Below are 8,825 nucleotides of genomic sequence, written 5' to 3' on the forward strand. Positions count from 1 at the left end.
GCAGTGCGCCGCCGCCGCCGCAGCCTGAACTTTCCTGAGCTGCAGGGATGCTGAGGACTGGGGGGGAGGAGGAGGAGGAGGAAGCTGCGGCCTGGCCTGGCAGGGGGGCGATGCCCGGCCCCTTCCCCCTCGGCCCGGCGCCCGTCCCCTGGGTGCACCCAGGGCCCGGCCGGAGCCCCCCGCCCCGTGCTGCGGGTCCCCTGGGCGGTCTCGGGCCTCCCCGTTTCCGAGGGGGTGGGGGGGCCCCCCTCCCCCCCCCAGGGGCGTGCGCGGCGCCCTCCTCGCCCGGGTGGCCCCGGCGGGCGAGGAGGGCAGCGAGAGGCGCGGTTATGTAACTTGCCGGCGAGGCGGGCTGAGCCCAGCTGGGCGGCCTGCCTGGTCGCGCGCGAAACGAAGGGAGGGGGGGGGTCGTGAGTGTTTCTGCGCCAGGCGGGGGGGGGGGTCCCCGAGCACGTGGTCAGAGAGGGCAAGGCGCGAGCCCAGCAGCTCCTTGGCAGAGCCGGACTCTGCTCGGAAGCCCCTTCTCCTCGCCAGTCTTCCTCCCACCCTCCCCTTTCCATAGGCCCCTTCTTTCCTGGGGGAGGGGCCGTGGCTCGGTGGCAGAGCATCGGCTTGGCGTGCGGGAGGTCCCGGGTTCGATCCCCGGCACCTCCAGTTAAAGGGACTAGGGAAGGAGGTGATGCGAAAGACCTCTGCCTGAGACCCTGGAGAGCCGCTGCCGGTCTGAGCAGACAATACCGACTTTGAGGGACCAAGGGTCTGATTCAGTAGAAGGCAGCTTCACGTGTTCAATGGCTGGCCATCTTGACTTACGGTAGGAGTGGCAGGGGCCGTGGCTCAGTGGTAGAGCATCTGCTTGGCATGCAGAAGGTCCAGGTTCAATCCCCGGCATCTCTAGTTAAAGGGACTAAGCAGGTAGGTGATGTGAAAGACCCCTGCCTGAGACCCTGGAGAGCCCCTGCTGGTCTGAGCAGACAACACAGACTGATGGACCAAGGGTCTGATTCGGTATAAGGCAGCTTCATGTGTTGGTGTGTCCCCAGCATCTCCAGTTAAAGAAACCAGGCAAATAGGTGATGTAAAAGACCTCTGCCTGAGACCCTGGAGAGCCACAGGGTCTGATTCAGTATAAGGCAGTTTTGTGTGTTCAGGTGCTCATGGCTGGGCATAAATACTGGCAACTTTTGATGCATTGTGTGTGTGTGTGTGTGTGTGTGGAGAAGCTGCTGTAGAGGAGTACCTTTGCAGCCAATACCATTCTGTCCCTGCCAGAGTAGTGCTTTCTTTAGGGCCTTGCTCCTTGCTTCCCCTTATCTAGGGTTTTCTTCCCCCGTGCCCAATGCCATCCCTTTCCTTCTCAATCTGACTGACCTGCCTGCGTTCTTTTCTTCTTTATGTCCTTATAGCATCATCATCAGTGTTCATGAGGCTGTTACAAAGTAGCATAAAAGGGGAGGGGGAGGGAAAGTCGCTGTCCAGAGGAATTTACCAACTACATTTGGATGGCAGGGGAGACAATGAAGGGGAAAGAAAGGTAAAGTCAAAGGTAGCTAGGGATGAATGCAAGAAGACCCTACCTTCCATTTTTGCCTCATTCATCCAATGACGTGGCTGCTGGCTTATGAAAGCCTTTGCCATAATACATTTATCTGACTGAAAGGTGCCACCAGACTCTTTGTAGATTTGGTCGCAGCAGGCTAATGTGGCTGCCTCCTGGACTGTATTGATAGGTTTCCCTCCTTCCTCCTCCCGCCATTCCTGTTTTCTTCCCACTGGTATGTTCTCCCCCAGATCATGCAGTTTTGGATTAAGGGTCACCATTCCCTTTTGGGGTCTCTGAAATATGTGGCACCCCATGAAAGGTGAAGCCCAATCCGGCAGGAAGTTCTCCAGCCTTGTGGAAAACCCTGGGAACTGACCCAAAGTGTTGTGCCCTGTCTGGTTTGTCGGAAGGGGAGCATAAGGAAGTTTGCATCACAAGGGAGGAGTGTTTCCAATGCTGCTTGTCTTCTGGAATGTGACACTTGACAGAGAGGACTTGGGGCTACCCCTGAGTGCCTGCCTGTTCTCAGTGAGTCCTCACTACCCGACAGCTCTTCCATTCAAGGTCACTGCAGCAGTTTCATATCTAGCTGTCTGGTGCTGCTTTCTTATCTACCACACAGTTTCTGTTTCCCTCTCTTTGTGTTCCTGGAGATATTGTGTTTGATAAAACTTGCTGCTTTTAACACCCTTGGCAGTGCTCCATGGATAAATGCTCTCTTTTCCACCTCCTCTCACCAGAGTTAAAATGAGAAATGCCAGGGCTCACACCAGCCTTGAAGTCATTGTGTCCTCTGTTATTAGGACCATTATTGTCACATCTACAAAGTGTCAGGACTGTGCTAAGGACAAAGTACTTGGGGCCCCATTCAATTTGGGACCATGGTATACAGGAAGACTTCTCTCCCCCCAAAAAAACATATGCTATTTGCCCCAGTCTGGAACTGCCTGGGGGTGCTTTTTGACCTGGTGTTAGAAACCTAGGTGTACCCAATCAGCGAGGCAAATAGCAGCCCTCCACCCCCGGATTGTTTCAGGTTGAGAAAACAGTGAACACACATGAACACATGAACTGCCTTCTACTGAATCAGACCCTTGGTCAATCAAAGTCAGTATTGTCTACTCATACTGGCAGCAGCTCTCCAGGGTCTCAGGCAGAGGTCTTTCACATCGCCTCCTTGCCTAGTCCCTTTAACTGGAGATGCCAGGGATTGATTGAACCTGGGACCTTCTGCATGTCAAGCAGATGCTCTACCACTGAGCCACAGGGGAGGGAGACTGAAGCCCCCTTCTCTAGCACCATGGCCCTGGATTTGAATTTCTAGCAGAAATTCACAACTCACGACCGCTCATGTACACCCCGGAAGGACCCAGGGGGAAATGTAATGCGTAGTTAGGCCCATTATTATTTAATGAACATTACGGCACATATTCCACTCGTGTCACTCAAAACAGGTTTGTGAGGCTACACCGGGTGAACAGTAGTATACTGTGCCTTCCGTCCCAGCACTCAAGAGATTATCTTTCTCTATAAATTTGAATTAAAATGTCTGGGAAGGGTTCTTTTTGAGCCTGTGTATTTCTCAGCCTTAATTAACTCAGTGCCTCCAGAGGAAGGAGCCAGGTGTTTGCTACAAAGGAATGTCCTGACCCAAGACTTGCATTTAATTTAAAGGACTTTTCAGCAACCGCACAGTGTTTGCTGTAGGAGGAGGAGTTTTCAGAAGGTGGAACCTTATCTATGACCTTGTAGAAGCCAGAAGGAGAATGCTGATATCTGGATCTGGCATGAAAGTTGCTTCCTTAGGCAAAACGGTCCTTTGTCCACCCAGTGTTACTCCCCACCCCACAAATAAACTTGCCTCCTTGTTCTCTTCAGTCTTGTGTCTTCCACATTTGTCCCTGTGGGCCACAAACTGCATCAGCATGCTTCTCAATTACTATTACAGGCTCAAGGACTCTGCAGATCTTTGGCTTTCCCCTCGCCTCTGGCCACTGTAGCTCATACCTTAGTAATTCACTTCTTTTCCTTTATTTGTTTCCCATAATACCCATCTTGGGCCAGTCACACTAATTCTAGTCCTTTGGATTCCATTCGGATCCTCACTCCTCTCCTTGCTACTTAACTAGCTCCCTGCCACTTTCTGTAAGCCCCCCTTCCGCTTTTCTTCCTATTGCAAATTTTCACCCACTCCCTGTCCCAAATATTCCCCGTGGGATCCACTCCCAGTGCCCCAGTGTTCTCAGCTCAGTGGTCTCCTTTATCCCTAGTGTTATAGATTTGCCATAGCATCGCTGTTGCTGCCATAAATAAGGTTGTTGGATGTTTCTAGACCCGGGCAGCACACTACAGTCCCATCTAGGCAGTTGTCACATCGTGCCTCAGAAATTCAGGCTGCAACTTAACATGCTGACTGACCATGAGTAGGTCAGTCATTAGTGGCCTCATGCAAGCAAACCAGAACATTTATTTTATTTAGTATGATTTTTTAAAAATTATGCTGTTACTCTGAAGAGCTCAGAGTGACATATGTTAGTGTCCCCTCTTCATTTTATCCTCGCGCCAACTATGTGAGGTAGGTTAGGCTGAGAGAGAGTGAGTGGCCCAAGCTCCACGGCACAGAGTTGATTGGTCTGACCCTTTAGCCACTACGCCCCACTGGCTACAGGAGCCTCATCTGAATGCTGCTCTAGTGGTCAGCATGTTAGGTTGCGGCTATATGTCATCTTGGTCCAGGTGGCTCGGTTGTTCTTATTTGTAACCTGATGTTTAAGCAACTATGAAATTATGTATTCTCTTCACCCTTCCATGTGTATTGCTGTGCTTGGCTGCAGTCATTTTTTTTCTGGCGCTTAGCTGCACTAAGATCTAAAAACAGTAAGTGGGTTGGACTGCATACAGAAATCAATATAGGGAAATGACTTGAAAAGCAGTGTACACGCAGTTTCCAGATTCTCTGTCCCTGAGTCACTGACAATGATGCTCTCTGTTGGGTGGAGAAGGGCAGCTAAACATCGAGGACGTATATAACCAAGTCATACCTATTGTAAAGGGTGGAGCCGCTCTAGAGAGAATTAGGGTACGTGACTCATTTTACTGGGTTGGGGAGTCACTCATGCTTCCCAAATGCATGTTTTATGCCCACTTATTTCCAGACATGGGGAAATGAAGTTGGTAAGCAAAGGTTTAATTCTGAGTCATTTAAGAAGGTTAAGGCTGGGGCTCAAGAAGATGAAGCAACTCATGTTTCAGGAAGACTCCCATAACCATCTTTAGATGTTTTAATTTCAGGAAACAGAGTTGAGATAATTCTGTATGTACATCCCCATTCCTTCAAATGTAGAATGGAAAGACCAATTCACCAAAAGGGCTAAAGATAAATGTTGCCAAATCCAGCTTCTTGTCTAGGTTGGAGGTCCTTGACATTTCCCCACATTTAGATCTTCATGGTAGAATTAAAGAATATCCAAGAGCCAGAATTTTGGACAGAGTTAAAGGTCAAATTCCATCATCGGTGATCCAGTAGATGGAAGTTCAGGTTTTGCGACTACAATCGTAGGGCTGCAATCCTAAGTTCGCTTACTTAGCGTACCTATTACACTCAGTGGGATTTACTCCTGAGTATACATGCTCAGGATTGCACTGCGAACTCTTCAACGTCACTGTCTGTAATATTGTTTCAGGCTTGGGGATGATTCATATGAAACATTTTTATGGGAGGCGATAATGGATCCATTAATCAGCTGATCAGGTTTGCTTTCCTGCTTACTTGCTTAGGGTATAATTTGTTACCATATTTGGAGTTAGGAACAAAGTCTCCCTCGGGTCAGACTGGGAATGTTTGCCTTGCCTGTGCTGCACTTGCTTGAGCTATCTGGATTTTGATTATTTCTTACCCTGTGGTTCTATGATGTACCACAGCAGCATTTTTAAAAAACTTTCCACATTCAGGGAGCCTTTCCCACATCTGCTTAGGTAACAGCATGCATTGCAGAGGCCTGGGGCATATTCCAGCATGTACTGTCAGTTCATGCAGGCTGTTGGCCAGCCCTGTTGGACTCATGTGAACTGAGGGTGCACTTTAGAGCACACCCAATATGGTCAAAGGGCAGCACGTTTCAGGAAAAGATAGGTAAGCTGTAAACTTTCAGTCTTTCAGGAAAGCCTCTCCACCATTACCACGCTTGTCATTGAGAAAACTCAGTACTTTCTTCTATACAAACCTGCTTGTGTATTGAAATTGTTAGCGGAGGCCTTGCTTTGAGTATCCCTACTTTTGAAGGTCAGATGGAATAGGAACAGGGCCTTCTCTGTAGTGACACCTCAATTATGGAACATCCTCTCCAAATGTATTTGTCTGGTGCCTGTTTTATTATATTTCAAGTGGTAGATTAAAGTGGTTTTATTTTCCACCTGTTTAGGCTTTTACAGGATATATTCTGCTTACAAGGCTGATGGTGTTGATTTTAGCACATTCTAAAGGTTCTTACTTGCATTCTTGGAGTCTTGTGGGTGGAAAGGTAGAATGTTTTTTTTTTTTAAACCCATTCTATTAATCAATAATCTCAGGAAATGCAGGGCTCCCAGAACAGTCTGAAAATAACTGATCTACAATCCTGGAGCCATAGGCTCACAACATGCGTCTGCCGCAAATATGATAAATGCTTGGTGGGTCTTCCCAAGGTCCATTCTTAATGTGGCTTTAAGGGGGGGGGCAGAGTCTCTGGATTGCCAGTGTGACAACTTTACCTATTGTGCGTGGAACATCTATTAGTTGAAGTGTATGTGTGTCTAAGTGAACGGGCACTACTCATGCAGTCTGTCCACTGAGGAAAATACCAGGCCCATGTGCATCGGTGTTGCTGAGTCATGGGCAGTCATTGTTGCTGTGATAACGTTAATGCTTTCATGGATTTCCTATTGATTTTAATAGGATTTAAGTGTTGGTTACAACGGGAATTAAGAACACGGTGCTTAATTGAGTGTGAGGTCACACCATTGGCCTTTTCTCTGCCTTCATAGGCATGGCTAGATGGAATGGGAAAGGTGGTCACAGACCAGGGAGCTGATTTTAGGGGTGTAACTGGTTGAGCATGGCAAACAAACAAAGAGGCCAAGTATGAATCCACACATTCCAGGGTATCGCAGCCACCAGCCTCTTTAACTCCCCATCATCTAGCTCTCCGGAGTCTAAGACTAGAAATCAACCCTGTAAGGTTGTGCACTTACAAGGTGAGTTCCAATGAGTCTCTAACACTCTGCAGCTGTATTAGATCCAATTAACAAGCACCCAAGCAAGAAGGAATGTGCAGGCCCACTTAGGCAGCCCTGAAACCATTAGGGCAGATGATGTACCCAGCCCTATGAACACTTTCCATCCTCCTTGTTTCTCCCTCTGAGCTACAGTCAGCTCAACTGTGGTTCTCAGGGAACAGAAATCTTCCATGTTCTTTAGGCTTCAGCCAGACCCACTGTTTCACTTTTGAACAAGAGACTATGGAAGAGGCCTAATCTCAAAGGTCACTAATCTTCCCCCTTACTTATTTATTGCCCTTTCTAAACCAATAATGCAGAGAAAGAAAGAGAAGGAGAAGTCAGAAATAAGATTGCAGAATCTAATTCCTTTGTGAAATCTGAATGGTCTCATCTAAAGCAGGTCTCCAAAGAATGTGTGCCATGTAACTAAAGGGCTTTATTCAAACCTCTTCTCTGTCCACACTCTCCCTTTTCCTGTTGCATCAGACAATTCTAGGTGTTAAACTCCTGGGAAGGAAATTGTTTCTTTAGGAAATATATTCTTCAATACCAGTTAATTTTAGACACTTCATAAATAAAATATGGTGCCAATAAGGATGTTTTTAAAATGGTTTTAATTTTGTGTTTCACAGGATTTTATGTGTTATTCTTCTAGAGAGCATTTATTATTGACATATTGTAAACCCACTGTGATCCTATGAGTGAGAAAACCCTGCTAGTTATGTAGAACTCTGGTTCATGTTGTAGGTCACATCTGGATGTCCCAGATGTGGCTGAGCAGCTCTGTCCACATCCAAAGAGGCATCCAATCAGTGGAACCTGGATGAATATCACAATGTGGATGGTGATATACACCCTCATCAGCTATGCTGTGCACATGGATGTCTACTTTAATATGCAGATTCCTGGATTAGGGCAATTATCTCTAAATGTTTTCTAGGTGATTAACTGTCTTGTAGAAGGCCTGTCCATGTTTCATAAACAATGCACCACCAAAGTTTCCAGATACTCTGGGATACTAGGTCATTGCAAAGCGGAGGGGAGGGGCTGTGTCTCAGTGGTAGAGCATCTGCTTGGCATGCGGAAGGTCCCAAGTTCAATTCCCGGCATCTCCAGTTAAAGGGACTAGGCAAGTAGGTGATGGGAAAGACCTCAGCCTGAGACCCTGGAGAGCCACTGCCCGTCTGAGTAGGCAATACTGACTTTGATGGACCAAGGGTCTGGTTCAGTATAAGGCAGCTTCGTATGTTGGTGTGTTCACAAAGGCAGTTCCCTCCCCCCCTCCATTTATACTTCTTTCAAAGAAATTGCACCTGGTTGGCCACTGTGTGAACAGACTGCTGGACTTGGTGGGCCTTGGACTGATCAAGCAGGGCCTTTCTTATGTTCTTATGCTCCAATCACAATTTAAAATTAGTTTTTCCCACTGAAGGTAAACACTGAATATGTAGCTCCTCAGACTGATAAGGACTGGCTGAATCTATTACTGTCAAGTAGAGCCAGCATGATGTAGTGGTTAAGAGCGGCAGACTGTAATCCAGACAACCAGGTTCGATTCCCCACTCCTCCACATGAAGCCTGCTGGATGACCTTGGGCCAGTCACAGTTCTCTCAGAACTCTCTCCGGATACATGGAGGCAGGCAATGGCAAACCACCTCCGAATGTCTCTTGCCTTGAAAACCCTGCGGGGTCACCATAAGTCAGCTGTGACTTGACGGCACACACATACATAACTGTCAGGTAGTACACAGTCATGCATAATGCAGTGTTGCGGACTTCCCTAGATGTGATCATTTGCTTCCTCATCTTAATAGAGCCAGTGGCAATTTGCAACTGAACAAGTTTTGTTTTAAAACAAGCAGCATCCAACTCTGTAGTCTTAAAGGATGCAGCCAGATGTACTAACTGCTCAGTTACTCACTAATCCCCAGCCTGGAGCTGTCTTCCTTAGGTGGTGCTGGATGCTAGAGTAATCATACAAAACACCAAGCTGGAGGTTGGTAGGGGAAAAAAACATCAACATGG

The sequence above is a fragment of the Euleptes europaea genome, chromosome 1, assembly GCF_029931775.1.
Source record: "Euleptes europaea isolate rEulEur1 chromosome 1, rEulEur1.hap1, whole genome shotgun sequence".
NCBI lineage: Eukaryota > Metazoa > Chordata > Lepidosauria > Squamata > Sphaerodactylidae > Euleptes > Euleptes europaea.